The sequence below is a fragment of the Puma concolor genome, chromosome B1 (assembly GCF_028749965.1).
Source record: "Puma concolor isolate L17-30 chromosome B1, mPumCon1.1.hap2, whole genome shotgun sequence".
In the NCBI taxonomy this organism is placed as follows: Eukaryota; Metazoa; Chordata; class Mammalia; order Carnivora; family Felidae; genus Puma; species Puma concolor.
This window is the reverse complement of record NC_141670.1, coordinates 53067030-53086955: the sequence shown is the minus strand read 5'-3', so window position 1 is coordinate 53086955 and position 19926 is coordinate 53067030. Positions and strand designations below refer to the sequence as shown.

At 40.2% G+C, this 19926-nt stretch overlaps 1 protein-coding gene across 2 annotated transcripts in view; it reads right to left on the bottom strand.

Moving 5' to 3' along the window:
- BLK (BLK proto-oncogene, Src family tyrosine kinase) overlaps positions 1-19926 on the bottom strand; it is an 80326-nt gene that overhangs the window by 37817 nt on the left and 22583 nt on the right. The window contains exon 1 of one of the 2 annotated variants that reach the window (XM_086703825.1): positions 15620-15931. The exons of the other annotated variant lie outside the window; for it this stretch is intronic. The gene's annotated coding sequence lies outside the window, so the exon portion shown is untranslated. Of the gene's footprint in view, positions 1-15619; positions 15932-19926 lie in introns of those variants that run through there. 2 annotated transcript variants of the gene reach the window in all.

Here is a 19926-nt window from a genome sequence, read left to right as displayed (position 1 = left end):
ACAACAGTAAGATACTAATAAAATGGCTAAAATCCAAAACACTGACAATACCAAATGCTGGTGAGGATGTGGAGCCATAGGATCTCTCATTCATTAACGGTCAGAATGCAAAATGATACAGCTACTTTGGAAGACAGTTTGACAGTTTTTACAAAGCTAAACATACTCTTACATATGATTGAACAAATATACTTCTCAGAATTTACCCAAGGAGTTGAAAACTTAGGTCTGTACAAACACCTGCATGTGCATGTTGATAGCATGCTGATGTTGATGTGCATGTTGTGCATGCAACATGATGTGCATGTTGATGTGCATGTTGATAGCATGTTTATTCATAATTGCCAAAACTTGAAAGCAGCCAAGATTTCCCTCAATGACATGAAACTATGGTACAGATGATGTAAAGTTATTCAACATTAAAAAAAAGTGAGCTATCAAGCAATGAAAAGACATAGAGGAAACTTACATGTATATTGCTAAGTGAAAGAAGCCAATCTGAAAGGTTACATACTGTATGATTCTAGCTTAATGACTTTCTTAGAAAGGCAAAATGATAGAAACAATAAAAGATCAGTAATTGCCAGGGATTCAGGAGGGGAAGAGAGAGGTAAATAGAGCACGAGGGATTTTTAGGGCAGTGAAATTATTCTTTATGATAGTGTAATAGTAGATACATGTTATGCATTTATCAAAACCTATAGAATGAACAACACCAAGAGTGAACCCTAATATAAACTATAGACTTTAGATAATAAGAATGTATCAATATTGTCCATCAACTGTAACAAATGTACCACATGAATGTAAGATATTAATAATGGAGGATAATGGAGAGAGCAAGGGAGGTATATGATAACTCTCCCTACTTTCCATTCACCTTTCTGTAAACCTAAAGCTACAAAAAGTAAAGTCTACTGACTAAAAAAAAAAAAAAGATGAATATATGATCAATTCATATAAGAGAAATTAAGAAATACTCATTAGGAAAATAACACTAAGAGTTCCACTCATACAAGGAGAGAATCAGAACAGGAATAAAAACTATAGAAAATAAATAATGTAAAAATAATGAAAGAAATTTACAAGAATTAAAAAAAAATCTTAAAATGGAAAGATCCCTCTGATAACTGAAAAGATTTTTAAAATATATAAACATATTTGATAAAAATGTTAGAGCTCCAAGAATACATATGAGGCCCTACAATTTTCTATTTCTCTCTCTAGAAAAAGAGTTTTCCTATAAGGGAATGTGCATCAAATGTTCATTAGATTTGATGCTAGAAATGGAGTCAGGCTTTGAAGATTCCTCATGGGAAATATTTCAAGCCTAGAATTTCATACCTAGTAAAATGATCAACCCAGTTTGAAGATAAGGACAGTTTTGAAAATGCAAGAATTCAGAAAAATCATCAAGACTACATCGTATATATCTCAAGAGATTTCTGCCTCCACTCATGAGTAGTTAACTCTACAAGAATTGCTGTATCCCCCAAAATGAGTAGAAAATTAGACAGAAAACTATTTTCCGATATTGAACAACAGGCAGCATGGAATTATGATCCCTGGGAAAGGGAGAACTAATGAGGTCCTATAATTGCCCCAATTACTGCCAGAAAGCAGTTCCTAAGCCAGAGATTTGAGGAACCCAGGGGTTTCACTGAGTTGAGGGAACAGAGATCAGAGTGTGAAGAGGCCACGTTGTCTAGAATTTGCCGGCAGAAGGGGGAAAAAGAGCGGCTCACAAAGAGAGCACACAAGCCACAGATCACAGAGGGGTGCACTCTTTGACCTTCTCTTGAATATCAATTTATGCATGCATGCAACCACCAGAAAGAACCACTAGCAAATAGTAGTCTTATCAATTCTCAGAGTTTACACAGGGCTGGCAATAGTTCAACTTCCCACCATCCCAAGTAGAGAGACTTTACAGTACATACAGCATTGGATAAAGTCATTTGAAAAGTCTTGCGTTAATAGTGGTGCTAAACTGGCTGTAAAATAAAGGCTCTGAACAGGCCCTAATAGAGCTTGAAATCAAGCCTTGGAATGATCAAATTGGTCCACAAAAGACTTAATAGTGTGCCATAATAAAGCCTAATACTCTTTAAAGAAACACCAATATTCAACACTCATAAAATTCAGTGCCTGGCATCCAATAAAAATTAGTAGGCATGCCATTTGCAACAACATGGATGGACCTAGAGGGCATAATGCTAAGTGAAATAAGTCAACCAGGGAAAGACAAATATCATGTGATGTCCATCATATGTGGAATTTTAGAAACAAAACAAGCAAACAAAGGAAAAGAGAAACAAACGAACAAACAAATCAGACTCTTAAATACAGAGAACAAACTGATGGTTACCAGAGGGGAGGTGAGTGGGGGATGGGTGAAATAGGTGATGGGGATTAAGAGTACACTTATCTTGATGAGCACAGAGTAATGTATAGAATTGTTGTATCACTATAGTGTACACCTGAAACTAATATAACACGGTAGGTTAATTATACAATTTTTAAAAAAGAGAAGAAAAATTACTAGTCATGCCAAAAAAACCCAGAAAAACATAACGTGTAACCAGCAGGAACATGAATCAACAGGAACAGAACTAGAAATTACAGACTGTATAATTAGTAGACGAGAACCTTAAGACAGTCATTACAAATTATATAAATAGGCTCAAGAATATAACTGAAAATAATGAATTATAATGAGAAGAGAAAAGAAAGACCTAAAGACCTAAATCGACCTTTAAAAATACGATCTGTAAAACAAACAGACCAAAAATCACCTCTAGAGGGGATTAATAGCTCATTAGACCCATAGAAGAAATGTCAGTGAGCTTGTATGGTAGTAGAAATTATCCTCCGTGAAGCACAGAGGAAAAAAACAATACTGGGAAAAAGGAACAGCACTGGTGAGCTGTGAGACAGAGTTACGTGGCCAAAAAAACCCATGTAATTGGACTATCAGAAAGAGGCTGGAAGAGAAAAAGAAATATTTGAAGAAATGAAAGGTGGAAATTCCAAATGTGTTGAAAACTATAAACCTAAAGATTCAAAAAAGTCAAATCAACCTCATGTATGCAGAAAACTATATTAAGTTATATCATAATCAAATTGCTGAAACCCATTCATAAAGGAAAAGAAAATCTTAAAAGGTGCTAAAAAATATATACATTATATTTCTAGAAAAAAATATAGCAGAAAATCTTTTTGATTTTAGCTTAGGTAAAAAAATCTTTTAGAATATAAAACCATGCACTATAAAAGAAAAATCGATAGACTTTTTCAAAATGGAAAATGTTGGCCCTTTATTTATTTTATTTATTTATTTTAATGTTTATTTTTGAGAGAGAGACAGAGTGTGAGTGGCAGAGGAGCAGAGAGAGAGAGGGAGACACGGAATCTGAAGCAGGTTCCAGGCTCTGAGCTGTCAGCACAGAGCCCGATGTGTGTCTAGAACTCACAAACCATGAGATCATGACCTGAGTTGAAGTTGGAGGCTTAAGCAGTTGAGCCACCCAGGAGTCCTAAAAATATCAGCCCTTTAAAAGACACTGCTATGGAAACCCCAGATAGGGGAAAAAAAAATATTTGAAAAACATATATCTGATATAAAAATATATAAATACATTTTATAACTTCATAAAAGAAGACAAAAATTCAATTTGAACAAATACTTGAGCAAAGCAGATACATGAGTGGCAAACAAGCACATGAAAAGATGCTCAAGGGTATCGATTTTTAGGAAAAGGACTTTTTTTTTTTTAATGTTTATTTATTTTTGAGACAGAGAGAGACAGAGCATGAACGGGGGAGGGGCAGAGAGAGAGGGAGACACAGAATCGGAAACAGGCTCCAGGCTCTGAGCCATCAGCCCAGAGCCCGACGCGGGGCTCGAACTCACGGACCGCGAGATCGTGACCTGGCTGAAGCCGGACGCTTAACCGACTGCGCCACCCAGGCGCCCCGGAAAAGGACTTTTAAAGTCACAATGAGATATCCCAACACACCCACTTGAATGGCTAGAATTGAAGATTGATCATACCAAGTGCTGGCAAGGCTGCGAAGAAACCGCCATTCTCTTACAATGTTGATGCAAAGGTGAAATGGAACAGAAACTTTAGATAACAGGTTCAGAACTCATGCTGTGACCTAGAGATTTCATTTCTGGTATTTATCAAAGAAAAATGAAACCATATGACCACAGAGAGACTTGTACACCTCTGTTTATGAGTTTTACTTATATTAGCTCCCAAGTGAAATTGATGAATGAATTTAAAAAATTATGGCTGGGGGCACCTGGGTGGCTCAATCGGTTGAGTGTGGGACTCTTGGTTTTGGATCAGGTCATGATCCCAGGGTCATAGGATCAAGCCCCCAGTCAGGCTTCACACTGAGCATGGAGTCAGCTTGAGATTCTCTCTCTCTCTTTCTCTCTCTCTCTCTCCCTTCCCTGTCCCCGATTTTCTCTCTCTCCAAATATTTTTAAAATTGTGGCTGTAACAGACTACTGATACTATAACAACATAGGTGAATCTCAAGAGCATCGTGCTAAGAGAAAGAAATCAAACATAAAAGAAAACACATTGTATGACTCCATATAGATGAAACTCTGTATAAGGCAAAACTATAGTAACAGGAAGCAGATCAGTGGTTCCCAGGGGCAAAGGGATGGGGTAAGGGGATTGAACCAAAAGAGGCTTAAGGAAACCGGGAGGGGCGATGGAAATATTTCACATTTGATTGTGGTGTTGATCCAAGTGAATATATTTGTAAAACTCATAATTGTACACTTAAAATGGGTGAATTTTATGAAACATGATCTATACCTTATTAAAGCTGACTTTTTTAAAAAAGAGCATTTAAAATCTATTGAAGGGTGTTGAGCATTGCGTATTCTGGGCGGGGGGGGGGTGGGGTGGGGTGTGGGGTTGAGTTCATAGCATGACAGAAAAGACTTACTCCTGTCCAGGCATCTTAAATGAAGCCTTGATAACAATGAAATCTCCCCTCGCATACATGTACAAGCCCACACATACACAGGGGAAAACCAATGACACTATGATATGAAATAGATGACTCTAGAAAAAACGGGGGGAAAAAAGTTTCGAAGACAGAGGATGGCGTATGAGATATAAGAAATAGCGGCAGCCGAGTGTGACTCCAGATACATAAAGGAAAACAAAAGAGGCTTCATTAAACCTTGATATTTGGAAAATTCCTCCTCAAATGACAAATTTTAATAACAGGGTGTCATAGGTCCTTCTTTGTGTTCCCAATTATTGGGCTTGATTCTACAGAAATGATTCACGTAATCAAATTGTTATAATGCCTGGTTTTCAATTTTTAAAATTTTGAGTATTAACCTGTCAATAAGGTACTGTAAAGTTAATAAAGGCACAGAATAGAATATACACATTGGGAACCTATGTAAAAATAGTAACAACAAAAAGTAGGATGTGAAGTTGAAAGGAGGACGTGTATGTGTTGGGAGGGAGGGGTCAGTAGATACAGTTTAAAGTTGATAAATCAAGATATAAAGACTTAAATATATTAATTTAAATCATAAAGTCAATCATGAGAAGGATGAAACATAACTGATAAAAGCTTAGGGGTAGGAGAGGAGAGGATACAGGCGGAAGGAAGGTAAGGAAGTGCCCTCTGAATCTTTCATGGTGGAAATCGATATAATTAGCCCAGAGATATATTTAAAAGTGTTAGTATTCTTTAAAGTTGTAAAGGTAATGAAAAAAGAGATTCAGCCACAAAAACTATTCTCTCTCTCTCTTTTTTAATGTTTGTTTATTCTTGAGACAGAGGGGGACAGAGGACAAACAAGGGAGGGGCAGGGAGAGAGGGAGACACAGAATCCGAAAACAGGCTCCAGGCTCTAAGATGTCAGCACAGAGCCGGTCCGGGGCTCAAACTCACCAACCATGAGATCACCACCTGAGCCAAAGTCCGACGCTGAACTGACTGAGCCACCCAGGCGCCCGAACCATAAGAACTTTCCTCGTTGCTGATTTTTGTGGTGATGGCAGGGGAGGCAAACTTCTACTCTTCAACTGAGACCTTTTGGGGCTGTTCCCATTTTGAAAAACAATTCTCATGGATAACTTATATAATAATAAAATCTAGCTCAGTAAATGAGTGGGTAGATAAATTAGTAGAAGAAGAAGAGATCTAACGAGCCAAGGCAAATGTCCAGAATACATTACTGTGAAGTGAAAGACTAGGATTGCAGGATGTTTTGTATAGTACGATCCTTGTTGTATAAAAGAAAAACGAGGGGCGCCTGGGTGGCAGTCGGTTAAGCGTCCGACTTCAGCCAGGTCACAATCTCGCGGTCCGGGAGTTCGAGCCCCGCGTCAGGCTCTGGGCTGATGGCTCGGAGCCTGGAGCCTGTTTCCGATTCTGTGTCTCCCTCTCTCTCTGCCCCTCCCCCGTTCATGCTCTGTCTCTCTCTGTCCCAAAAATAAATAAACGTTGAAAAAAAAAATTAAAAAAAAGAAAAAAAGAAAAACGAGGCGGGGGGGGGGGGGCGGTTGGCAGGGAGGTGTATAAATATATTTGCAAATGAAAATGTCTGGAAGCCTTTCGTATAAATGAAACTGCTACCAGAGCCACTTCTTGAGAATGAAATTCAGAAGCCAAAGGACTGGAGGACTTTATGTTTTTGCTTTACATACCTCGGTGCGGTTTGGCTTAAACACACAACACAGGATACATGTTACACACACGTATGTATTAAATACACTCAAAAACGTGATACCATTAAACATCATCTTAAAATGTGAAGTTAAGAAACAAAGAAACTAGCCAATTACCTAAAAATACATGGGGACGTGTGTCCTTGAGTGACGTCAGAAAGGATGAACGAGGGGACAGAATTCTATCCTTTATGTGTTCCACCTCTGCTTGGAGGACTCAGCCTCCTCCTAAGAATCACGTTAAATATGCTTTCCTCTCTACACAAATAATTTGCTTTTGTTACAGGAAATCCAGAAGGCAGAGAGGAAGGTAAAAATTGCCTACAACACCATCATCCAGAGATCACCACTATCAGCATTCTGGTATGTAATTTTCCATCGCCAGTTTTTTTTTTTTAAAAGCAAAGCTGGGATCATTATCTACATCCTGTTTTGTGACCTGCTTTTAAAAGAGTGTATCGTGGCCATCTGTTCATGTCAGGACCCATTTTTCCTGTAACATAGCAGGCAAGGCTGCAAGGCGTCTTATTGGAAAGTGGCACCCGTACTTCTTGTACCATTCCTTTTGGAAACGCGCAAGCTGTTTCCATCTTTTTAGTATCAGAAATAGAGCCGCAAGGATGCCCTTTGCTCATGTCCTCTATTAATCCGGGTTGAGGTTAAAAGTCCTAAAAGTGGAATTGGTAGGCCCAAGACCATAACATGTTAGTTTTCTGACAGATTTTGCCAAATCAGCCTTCAGGTATTTCATATCACAGGACGTGAGTATGTCCTTCCCTGTACTTTCTCTGATAAAGGTTATTATTCTGTTTATACTCACAAAGTTAATTTATTTTTAAGAAGTTGTCTTTTACTTTTTAAAAAAGTTTTTGTTTATTTATTTTATTTGAGAGAGAGAGAGAGTGAGCACGAATGAGCAGGAGAAAGGGGCAGAGAGAGAGATGGAGAGGGAATCCTAAACAGGCTCCATGCTCAGCACGGAGCCTGATGCAAGGCTTGATCCCACGACCCTGGGATCATTACTTGAGCCGAAATCAAGAGTTGGATGCTCAACCAACTGAACCACCCAGGTGCCTCTGTCTTTTACTTTTTAACCTAGTTTTTCATAAGCAAGTAATACATGCATGTTGAAAGTCAGAAAAATTCAGATCCATGCAAAGAACAAAATAAAAATATCTGTAATCCTACCACGTGTAGAGAACCACTGTGAACGCTTTGGTGATGAATTTCCAGAGTTTTTACAGATGCATATACACTTTTTAAAAAACGGGGCCAAATTTCAGTAAGCAGTAAACTATATATAAATAAATACAATTTTGAAGCCAATATTATTAACTGTATGCCACTGTATAAACTCAACATTAATTTATTTAACCACTATTGGTCAAATAAGTCATTTGCACCCTTCAACTATTACAAATAAACCTGTAATAAACATCCTTATAAAATATATATTTAGTTGTTGGTCTAACATTTTTAAAGCTGTATTTCTATAAGTGGAATTACTAAGTCAAAGAAGATGCACATACATAAGGATCTTCATCTCTGATGGTGGGTTGATTCCTACAAAAGTAATGCTGATTTACATTCTCACAGTGAGGAAAGAAGCTCATTTATCTGGCCCTTCGTCAGTGGCTTTTATCAAGTTTTCAAGAAATCTTTGTCAATCTGCTCAACTAAAATGGTAACATAGTTGTAATTTCATTTTCTAATAATATTTATGCTGTATTTGTCAACCACTTGTATTTCTCAGGTGATGAACTGGCTGTCGGTATCCTTGACTCATTTTTACATTGCGGTGTTTATCATTTTCTTGATGATGTACAGGGCCTCTTTAGACGATAAATATATTTAATTCCTACATTAATTTGTCACATATATTGTAAATATTTTTCTCAACTTATCTTTCGCTTCTTAATTTTATGGTATTTGTTGTTCACAAAAGATTATCATCTTATGTCAATTTATTAATCTTTCTTACCAAGTTTTGCCTCTGCTGTTCACACTTAGGAATATCTTCTCCATCCCAATATGACAGGAATATACAAGCAGTCTAAAATTTTTTCACTATTAATTATGAATATTTTATATGTATGAAAAGAACAGAAGCTAATGTAACAGCACTAATGTCAAACAGATATTTATATTTTGTACATTTACTTCAATTCCCTTTTTCTTCTTCCCCTCTCTTTTTTTTTAAAACATAATTTATTGCCAAATTGGTTTCCATACAACACCCAGTGCTCATCCCAACAAGTGCCCTCCTCAATGCCCATCACCCACTTTCCCCTCTCCCCCACTCCCCATCAACACTTAGTTTGTTCTCAGTCCTTAAGAGTTTCTTGTGGTTTGCCTCCCTCCCTCTCTGTAACTCCCTCCCCCCCGTTCCCCTCCCCCATGTCTTCTGTTAAGTTTCTCAAGATCCCCATATGAATGAAAACATATGGTATCTATCTTTCTCTGCCTGACTTATTTCACTTAGCATAATACCCTCTAGTTCCATCCACATTGCTGCAAATGGCCAGATTTCATGGTTTCTCATTGCCAAGTAGTATTCCATTGTATATATAAACCACATCTTCTTTATTCATTTGTCAGATGATGGATCTGTAGGCTCTTTTCATAATTTGGCTATTGTTGAAAGTGCTGCTATAGGGGCACCTGGGTGGCGCAGTCGGTTAAGCGTCCGACTTCAGCCAGGTCACGATCTCGCGGTCCGTGAGTTCGAGCCCCGTGTCGGGCTCTGGGCTGATGGCCCAGAGCCTGGAGCCTGTTTCCGATTCTGTGTCTCCCTCTCTCTCTCCCCCGTTCTGTGTCTCCCCCGTTCATGCTCTGTCTCTCTCTGTCCCCCCCCCAAAAAAAAGTTGAAAAAAAAAAAGAAAGTGCTGCTATAAACATTGGGGTACATGTGCCCCTAGCATCAGCACTCCTGTATCCCTTGGGTAAATCCCTAGCAGTGCTATTGCTGGGTCATAGGGTATTTCTATTTTTAATTTTTTGAGGAACCTCCACACTGTTTTCCAGGGCAGCTGCACCAGTTTGCATTCCCACCAGCAGTACAAGAGGGTTCCCATTTCTCCACATCCTCGCCAGCATCTATAATCTCCTGATTTGTTCATTTTAGCCACTCTGACTGGTGTGAGGTGATATCTCATTGTAGTTTTGATTTGTATTTCCCTGATGAGGAGTGACATTGAGTATCTTTCCATGTGACTGTTGGCCATCTAGATGTCTTCTTTGAAAAAGTGTCTATTCATGTCTTCTGCCCATTTCTTCACTGGATTATTTGTTTTTCGGGTGTGGAGTTTGGTGAGTTCTATAGATTTTAGATACTGGCCATTTATCCGATATGTCATTTGCAAATATCTTTTCCCATTCCATCAGTTGCCTTTTAGTTTTGTTGATTGTTTCCTTTGCAGTGCAGAAGCTTTTTATCTTCATGAGGTCCCAATAGTTCATTTTTGCTTTTAATTCCCTTGCCTTTGGAGATGTGTTGAGTAAGAAATTGCTGTGGCTGAGGTCAAAAAAGTTTTTTCCTGTTTTCTCCTCTAGGGTTTTGATGGTTTCCTGTCTCACATTCGGGTCCTTCATCCATTTTGAGTCTATTTTTGTGTATGGTGTAAGAAAGTGGTCTAGTTTCATTCTTCTGTGTGTTGCTGTCCAGTTCTCCCAGCACCATTTGTTAAAGAGATTGTCTTTTTTCCATTGGATGTTCTTTCCTGCTTTGTCAAAGATTAGTTGGCCATACTTTTGTGGGTCTAGTTCTGGGGTTTCTATTCTATTCCATTGGTCTATGTGTCTGTTTTTGTGCCAATACCATGCTTTCTTGATGATTACAGCTTTGTAGTAGAGGCTAAAGTCTGGGATTGTGATGTCTCCCATTTGGGTTTTCTTCTTCAATGTTACTTTGGCTATTCGGGGTCTTTTGTGGTTCCATACAAATTTTAGGATTGTTTGTTCTAGCTTTGAGAAAAATGCTGGTGCAATTTTGATTGGTATTGCATTGAATGTGTAGATTGCTTTCGGTAGTATTGACATTTTAACAATATTTATTCTTCCAATCCATGAGCATGGAATGTTTTTCCATTTCATTGTATCTTCTTCAATTTCCTTCATAAACTTTCTATAGTTTTCAGCATACAGATCTTTTACATCTTTGGTTAGGTTTATTCCTAGGTATTTTATGGTTCTTGGTGCAATTGTGAATGGGATCAGTTTCTTTATTTCTCTTTCTGTTGCTTCATTATTGGTGTATAAAAATGCAACTGGTTTCTGTACATTAATTTTGTGCCCTGCAACTTTGCTGAATTCATGTATCAGTTCTAGCAGACTTTTGGTGGAGTCTGTCAGGTTTTCCACATAGAGTATCATGTCGTCTGTGAAAAGTGAAAGTTTGACTTCATCTTTGCCAATTTGGATGCCTTTGATTTCATTTTGTTTTCTGACTGCTGAGGCTAGGACTTCCAATACTATATTAAACAACAGTGGTCAGAGTGGACATCCCTGTCACGTTCCTGATCTCAGGGGGATCTGTGTTCCTGTGTCTTTATGCCATAGACAGAACTAAGGCTTGATCATTTTTTTCTCCCCTTTGTATCCAAAAGTAATCATTACCTTGAAGTTAGTGAGTGCTATTACCATGTACGGGTTTGTACATTAGTGACATCTGTATAAACAGCCACAAACAATATATATATACTCTTGCTCAGTATGTTTTGCAAAAATGGCTTCATAATGCATGTAACCTTTTTGCAACTTGCTTTAAAAAAAACGGTGTTTTTAAGATTTGCTCATCTTACTACATAGATCTCTGGTTCTTCTATTTTTGTGTGATTTGATTCCAATAAGTGGATAAACCTCATTTTATTTATCCATTCATTCATTTTTTACAAATTGCCGTGTGATGAGCATGTCCTCTCGTGCACATCTATGAGAGTTTCGCTCACCAATGTGGCTTTAATTTACTTTGTAGACTTAAGGGCAGTAGGGCGAGCTCTTTCAGCGCTACTGTGAATTCCCAAAATGGTCTCCAAAGTACCAGTTTATGCTCCCACCAGCAATACCTAAGAATTCTCATTTCCTCCATGTTCCCACCAAACCTGGTGTTATCAGACCAGGGTTTTTTTTTTTTTTTTTTACTTTTAACTAATTGGATGGGTGATAAATGGAATTTTTTTTGTTTTCATTTCTTTTTCCCTAATTACTTTTGAGATGTTTTTTGATTATATGGGTTTTCCCTCTGTATATGACCTTCATATCCTTTGACCATTTAGGAAAGTGCAATTTTTTTTTTTTAAAAAGAGCTCATTTCTAATACCAACTAAAAATAGAATTGCTTAGAAATATATGTAACAAAAATGTGCAAGTTTACATGATGATATAAATTTAATTGAAATACATTAAAGAAGTATCCTAAGGAAAAGGAGAGATATACGTTGATCAAGATTAGGAAGACTCCTATCTTAAAGATGTACATTCTCCCCAAATCACTCAAAAATTGAATTTATTTTCAACCAATATTCCACCTGTTGTTTTTGAGGAACTTTATAAACTGGTTCTAAAATTTTACCCAAGAGCAAAGGCCCAAGAATGGAAAATATATTCCTGAGGAAAAAGAATAAGATAGGAGACCCCTATGAGATACCAAGAGTTATTAAAAACTGTAGCAATTAAGAGTGGAGATACACAGGTAAAACAGGGAGACCAGACCCTCACCCACATGGGCAATAGTACATTCCAGAAGAGACATGGAAGATCATCAGGAAAATAATGAGCCATTCAATGAATGATGCTGGGACAACTGGTTTTCTATGTAGAAAAACATGAAACTGTATCCTTACTTTATAATCACTCTCAACTGTCCTATCCAAACTGATGGAAGAATTAAATATCAAAAGCAAGAATTAAAACTGTTTTTTAAAATGTATAGAATATCTCAAGAATAAAGAGAATTTTTTTGTTGACAAATCAAGTATTATATAATAATTTTTTTTATTTTTTTATTTTTTTTTATTTTTTTTTTAAATTTTTTTCAACGTTTATTTATTTTTGGGACAGAGAGAGACAGAGCATGAACGGGGGAGGGGCAGAGAGAGAGGGAGACACAGAATCAGAAACAGGCTCCAGGCTCTGAGCCATCAGCCCAGAGCCCGACGCGGGGCTCGAACTCACGGACCGCGAGATCGTGACCTGGCTGAAGTCGGACGCTTAACCGACTGCGCCACCCAGGCGCCCCTATAATAATTTTTTTTTTAAATCCATCCTTCTCAATGATTTGAAATGCTTCCCTTATCACATATTAAATTTCCACATATTCATGGGCCTATTTCTGGACTCTGTTTGTTCCTAAATATTAATTACTCCAGTTTAATAATACAGTTCAATTTCTTCCTTTAAGGCTTTCTTTATTGGGGTGCCTGGGTGGTTCAGTTGGTGAAGCATCTCACTCTTGATTTTGGCTCAGGTCATGATCTTATAGTTCGTGGGATCGAGCCCTGCATAGGGCTCTGCGCTGACAGTGTGGAGCCTTCTTGGGATTCTCTCTCTCCCTCCCTCTCTCTTTCTAAATAAATAAATAAATTTAAAAGAAGACTTCTAAAAAAAAGACTTTATTATTCTTTCTTGCTCATTTTTCTAATATAATTGAAGAATAATTTTGACAAGTTGGGACGCCTGGGTGGCTCAGTTGTTTAAGTGTCTGACTTCGGCTCAGGTCATGATCTCATGGTTGGTTAGTTTGGGCCCCGCAATGGGCTCTGGGCTGATAGCTCAGAGCCTGGAGCCTGCTTTGGATTCTGTGTCTCCCTGTCTCTCTGCCCTTCCCTCCCTTACACTCTGTCACTCTCTCCCTCAAAATAAATAAGCATTAAAGAAAATTTTTAAAAAAGAATAATTTTTGACAACTTAAAAATGACTGTGCTAGTTTTTGTTGGTATTACATTTAAGTCCATGTTTTATTTTCAAAAAATTGGTTTGCTAATGTTAATATTAGAAAAAGAAACCTATTGGTTTTTGTATATTTGAGTTATTTTTATTAGTTCTGATAGTTTTTGAGTTACTTGTCTTAGATTTCTCAGGAAGAAGAGATATCATCTGTTACGTCTTTTCGTTATATATGTAGTTTTACTGCTTTTTCTTGTTATATTACACAGGCTAAATTTCCAAAACAAAGTTAAATAATATCAGTGTTAGGCACATCTCATTTATCTTGAATTTGTCTGTTGGCTTTCAGTAGATAATCTGGAAAGTTTTCCTTTTCGCTGGGTTACAAGAAGCTTTTACAAGAATGTCACTGAATTCTGTTGAATGTCTCTTAAAATACCTACCAGGACAATTGTCAACAATTACCTTTCTGTTTTGACTTGCTGGTGTGACAAATTACACTAATACTTTTCTTAATGTTGAATTCTCCTTTCACGATGGGATGAATTCTACTTAGTCACAATATATTAAATATCATATTTGACTCAAATTGATTTTAAAAAATACTTTTGAATACTTTTGAATTCTCCTTTCACGATGGGATGAATTCTACTTAGTCACAATATATTAAATATCATATTTGACTCAAATTGATTTTAAAAAATACTTTTGCTTCTGTATTGATAAACCGAATTTACCTATAGATATGTGTGTGACAATTTATTTTAAAATAAAACTCAAAACTTTGTATAAAAATAACATGTACTCATGATAGAAAAAAAATTTAAATGTAAGTAGTTACAAAGAAGATCATTTCCTATAATCCCAACACTCAGAGGCAACCTCTGTGAATATTTTGGCGTGTTTCTTCTTAGTCTTTTTTGGGGTATGGGGGAGGGAGCTTTTCCAAAGCTGACATCAGTAGGGACCATGGTGGAACGTGGAATTTTTGAAATGGACTTAAATCCTGACTTTATGATTTATAAACTACACCACACTCATCAATATCCCTGATCTTTTGAAATCTCACTTTCCCAGCCAGTAAAATAATAATAACTGCCTCACAAGCGTTGTTGAGAGAAGCAGAAAAATATAAGTAAAGTCCTTGGCATGACGTCTGGTACAAATAGCCTCTAAATACATATTAGTTCTTATTGGGCGGTATGTACACTTTTGTCTTCCTCTTATCACGGAACACTACATCATAGGCTTTTGTTCATATCATTCAAACTTACAATAAACACAATTTAAAATTGTCCTCTTCCTGTGTGTGCACACACGTACACACACACACACATAGAGCTTTATCTAATATTTGTGTATAAAATTGCTGCCTACATTTCAGATTCCCGCCCCCAACCCTGGTTTTGGCTCTCAGAAGGAAAACTGGTTGGGACAAATACTGTATGGAACTGTTTCAGGATTCCTGATCCAAACTATCAAATTGCTTTCCAGAAAGACTGTGGACTCCCAGCAGCCGCGTGTGAGAATGAGCACGGTCCTCTGGCACCCAGCACAGGCTAGAACTATCTCATTCCTCCCTAAGAGCATCTCATTCTCCCCCCACCCCCGCCCCCGCAAATACTTTTGAGCACAGACCCCAGGGCACCCTGGGGTGAGCATCAGACACGAGTGAGAACAAGGCAGACCAGGTTCCTGCTCCTGCTCCAGAGCTCGCTTTCTAGTTGACAGATGGCCAGTAGAGCAAATAAGCAAAAGTAAATGGCCAATCACTTTCCAAAAGAGGTAAGCGCTGTGCAGAGAGTAGAGGACAGTGTGATAGAATCACCGCAGAGGCACGGGGTTATTCAGAGGATCAGGAAAGACCTCTCCCAGGGGGTGGTGGCCTTAAACTGAGGTGGCAGCTCTTGCAAGGTCAGGAAGGCCAGGGGAGGTGAAGGCAAAGGAGGGAGGCAGGCGAGGAGTTGGGCTTTCTTTTGAAATGCCCCATTTAACTATTGTAAGCAAGGCTGACTTACCTTTTAGAAAGATCACTGTGGCTGTTGTGTGGATGAGGCTGTGGGGCGTGAGCCAGAAGCAGGGTCGCTAGGCAGGAGACTTTGGCAGGAGGCCCAGTGAGGAGTGGTGGGACAGGGTATTGTCAGTGGAAATGGAGGAAATGCATAGAAAGCCTGAGGTGCTAATGACAAGGTGGGGCTGACCTTCACATGTGGAGGGGAGGGGAGAGGAAAGAAATAACCCTCAATCCTCCAGAAGAATTAGAACCTTCCGCTGCACTCCCAGCCCCCTGCTGCGGGGCCTCTGCATTCAGAATTCAGAAACCAGCATCCAGCAGGGATTTGACAGATCCATTTGTGAAAACTGAACACGCTGCATAAATACACACGCAAGTGGGTATTTGATCTGGGAAGCCAAGCTCTGCCGGGAGCACCCACCATCTAAAGCCTTAGCTGGAGCCCAAATTTGAAAGTTGGTCTGTACCTAATGGATGAAGGGCCCCCAAGATCTGTGTGAAGCCACAGGGCTGCTCAGTGGGGGCAACCAGGAAAACCGGGTTCTAGGCCTGATCCTACCTTCGACCTGCTCTGGATCCTGCACATTCCTTTGCCCTCTCCTGGCCTCAGTTTCCTCTTCTGTAAAGTGAGTTTTGAGAGCCTGGCATCCATGGCGCTCACTGACAGCCAGCCATCTGAAGATGCTGGCTCCCACATCTTTCTGATGACTCTTCCTGGAGCTCCCGCCATTGTGGGCACAGAGCTGGGCTACTCTCAGAGCAGGGAAAGGGTATTTCTCTGGCTTTCCAGAAGCCCTTCTCAGCTCTGAGAAGGGGCCCTTGACTCAGGGCCCAATTCTCGGGGTATAGGATGCCACCGTGTCACAGGGCCAAGAGCCCAGACTGCAGAACTCGGGCTGCAAGCACTCAGCTGGGCTAGGAGCATGGTCTTGAGGAGCTGGGCAGCTAGCTTCTGCCCCCACACGGTGCCACTCACCCCCACATGCCCAAAAGAAGCTCTCTCTCAAATATGACTCCAAAAGCAGGTGAGGCACAGAGGAGCAAGGTGTAAGGTGCAACGGCAGGAGGCTGTCCGAAGTCTAGAGGTGTCTGGAAGGTCCACGTGTGCCTGGAAGCTGGGAGGTCCATGGCAGTCATGGATCACACAACAGTGTGAATGTGCTTAGTGTCACTGAACTGTGCACTTAAAATGGTCAATGTTATGTTATGTATATTTTACCACTCACAGACACACACACACACACACACACGCTCCAGAGTCGTTAGGAGCCACACCCTTCTCTTCTCCCTCCTTGTCTCCTTCCACTCTCCCTGTTGTCCACTCTGCTCTCAGCCCACTGGCTTCCTTACTGGCTGTTCAACAAGCAAACACGCTCCCACCTTAGGGTATTTGCTCTTGTTCTTCCTCTGCCTGGAACATTCTTACCCAGATATTGCCAGCCCCTTCACCTCCTTCAGGCCTCTGCTCAAATGTCACCCGAGTAGCAGAGGGACCTTCCCTGACCTCTGAAGATGACACAAGCCCCATCTACCCCCATCCCAGGCACTTCACTCTGATTTATTTTACTCCATAGTCCGGATCACCACCTGACACTTTGCATTTACTAATTCGTTCAGTTTCTGTCTTCCCCCAGTAGAGGGTGAGCCCCGTGAGGCTAGACCTCACTGGGTATAACTGCAGTGCCCGCACCACGTAGTAAAAGCACACAGATGTCTTTGAGTCACTGAATGGATGGCTCCTCTTCTAACATGGCCTCCATCCTCTATGTGGCTGGCAAGTGAGTGTGTCATGAAATGTGGTCTTTGCAACAGCCTTGGGGGCCTTGGGGGGTGGGTGCCGAGCTTGGGGTCATTAACAAATGTTGGAGGATGGGAATCGCATCCCTTCACTGGGTCCATTGCCATTGCCTTTTTGCTTCTCCTCGTGGCCCAGAGCCACTGTTGTCACTTTCCAGGGGGTAGCAGGAGGAGTAGGGATTTAAATCACGGTGAAGGCGTTGAAGTCCCAGCTCTGCCCCTTCCTCTTGGAACTGCACTCTCCTCACCTGGGCCACTCTGGGGGTGGGGGTGGGGGAGCTCTTGGCATCTTCTGTGCACAGCACTTTCCGGGAGTTATAAACCCGGTGCTAATGGTAGCTGCTTTATTAAACATGCCAGACACTTTCACTTTCAATCGGTCCCCCTCCATAATTGCTAGAGAGAGAGAATGCTTCCCTTTGGGCATGCCTGTAGGGCAGTTCTCAGCCACTTCTCCTTCCCCAAAAGGAGAGCTAGGGGGTACTCCCTGAACACCCAGCAGAATGGGGTGCTTCTCCTCGTTGCTCCTACAGACCAAGCCTGAGATTTCGGGACCCCTGTTCAAGCCTCGGGACAGCTTCCAATGAGCCTCTTAGCTTCCTGAGGTTACAGAGGGTTTACGTAAAATCTGCATACCTGAGAGATCTGGACCAGTCCATCTTTATTCCCGTCTATCTCCTTCCTTCTGCGATTCCCCCCTCCATTCCTCCACCCTTTTCTTCCTTCCTTCCTTCCTTCCTTCCCTCCCTCCATCCACAGTTACTAAGTGTGCTAGATACTTGTCATTTCTTTTCCCTTCCACATCCGTTGAGTTTTCAGACTTTAGTTCTTGAGAAAAGTAGAAGAAGGTGGAGAATGTATAAATCCTACTAGATCATCTCTTTCTCAATAGACACCAATAAGTGTTTCTTGAGATCAGGAAGACCCCTGGGAAGTAACAATAGGTCACCAGCAGCCGCTCTGCTGAAGGCTCTGTGCCCACACCACACCAGGAAGGGAGGTCTCCCTACACAGATTGCAGGTGTCCTCCCTGCGCTGTGTGCTCTGAGGTTGACCACTGCAGTGTTTATCAAAATTCTTTGCCTTTTTCACAGTGACCCTCAATAAGAAATACTGTACATCTGTAAGACAGCACATACCCAGGTACACATATACACACCCTCACCCCCACCATGAAACAAAGGTTCATGATTTTTTTTTTACCCTTACATCAAGCAATGCACTTGGATATATTCTATTCTACTTAAAAATATTAATTTATTTTGAGAGAGAGAGAGAGTGCACGTATGTGTACGTAAGGAGCAGGGAGGGGCAGAGAGAGAAGGAGAGAGAGAGAATCCCTTGGAGGTTCCCCACTCTTAGTGCAGAGCCTGACACGAGGTTTGAACCCACGAACCATGAGATCATGACCTAAGCCGAAATCAAGAATCAGACACTGAACCTACTGAGCCACCCACGGGCCCCTATTCTACTTCTTTTTTTTTTTTTTAATTGTGGTAAAATACACAGAACAGAAAATTTACTATCTTAATTTTTAAGTGTGACAGTTCAATGATGTTAAGTATATTCACGTTGTTGTGTAACCAATTCCAGAACTTTTTCATCTTGCAGAATTGAAACTCCATGTCCATTAAATAATAACTCCCCCTCCCCCTCCATCAGCCCCCAGCAACCACCACTCTACTATCTGTCTTTATGAATTTGACAATTGCAGATACCTCAGGGTAAGTGGAATCATTCAGAATTTGTCCTTTTGTGACTGGCTCATTTCATTTGGCATAATGTTCTCAAGGTTCATCTCAGGTTGTGGCACGTGTTTGAATTTCCTTCCTTTTTTTTTTTAATTTTTTTTTAACGTTTTATTTATTTTTGAGACAGAGAGAGACAGAGCATGAACGGGGGAGAGGCAGAGAGAGAGGGAGACACAGAATCTGAAGCAGGCTCCAGGCTCTGAGCCATCAGCCCAGAGCCCGACGCGGGGCTCGAACTCACAGACCGCAAGATTGTGACCTGAGCTGAAGTCGGACACTTAACCGACTGAGCCACCCAGGCGCCCCAGAATTTCCTTCCTTTTAAGGCCGAATAACATTCCATTGTGTGGATATGCAAGAATTTACCTGTCCATTGTTTATCCCATGTGGTTTATCCAACCATGGCTACTGTGAACAATGCCACTATGAAAATGAATATGCAAATTTTCTTTGAGACCCGTTTTCAATTCTTAGGGGCATATACTTAGAAGTGGAATTATTGCATCATAAGGTGGTTCTATTTTTAAGTTTTTGAGGAACTGCCATACTGTTTTCCATAGTGGCCACACCAGTTTGCATTCCCAACAGCAGCACATGGGGATTCCAATTTTTCCACACCCTTGCCAAAACTTGTTCTCTTCTTTCTTTCTTCCTTTCTTTTTCTTTCTTTCTTTCTTTCTTTCTTTCTTTCTTTCTTTCTTTCTTCCTTCTATCTTTCTTTCATTATAGCCACCCTAAAGAGTGGGAGGTGATATCTCATTGT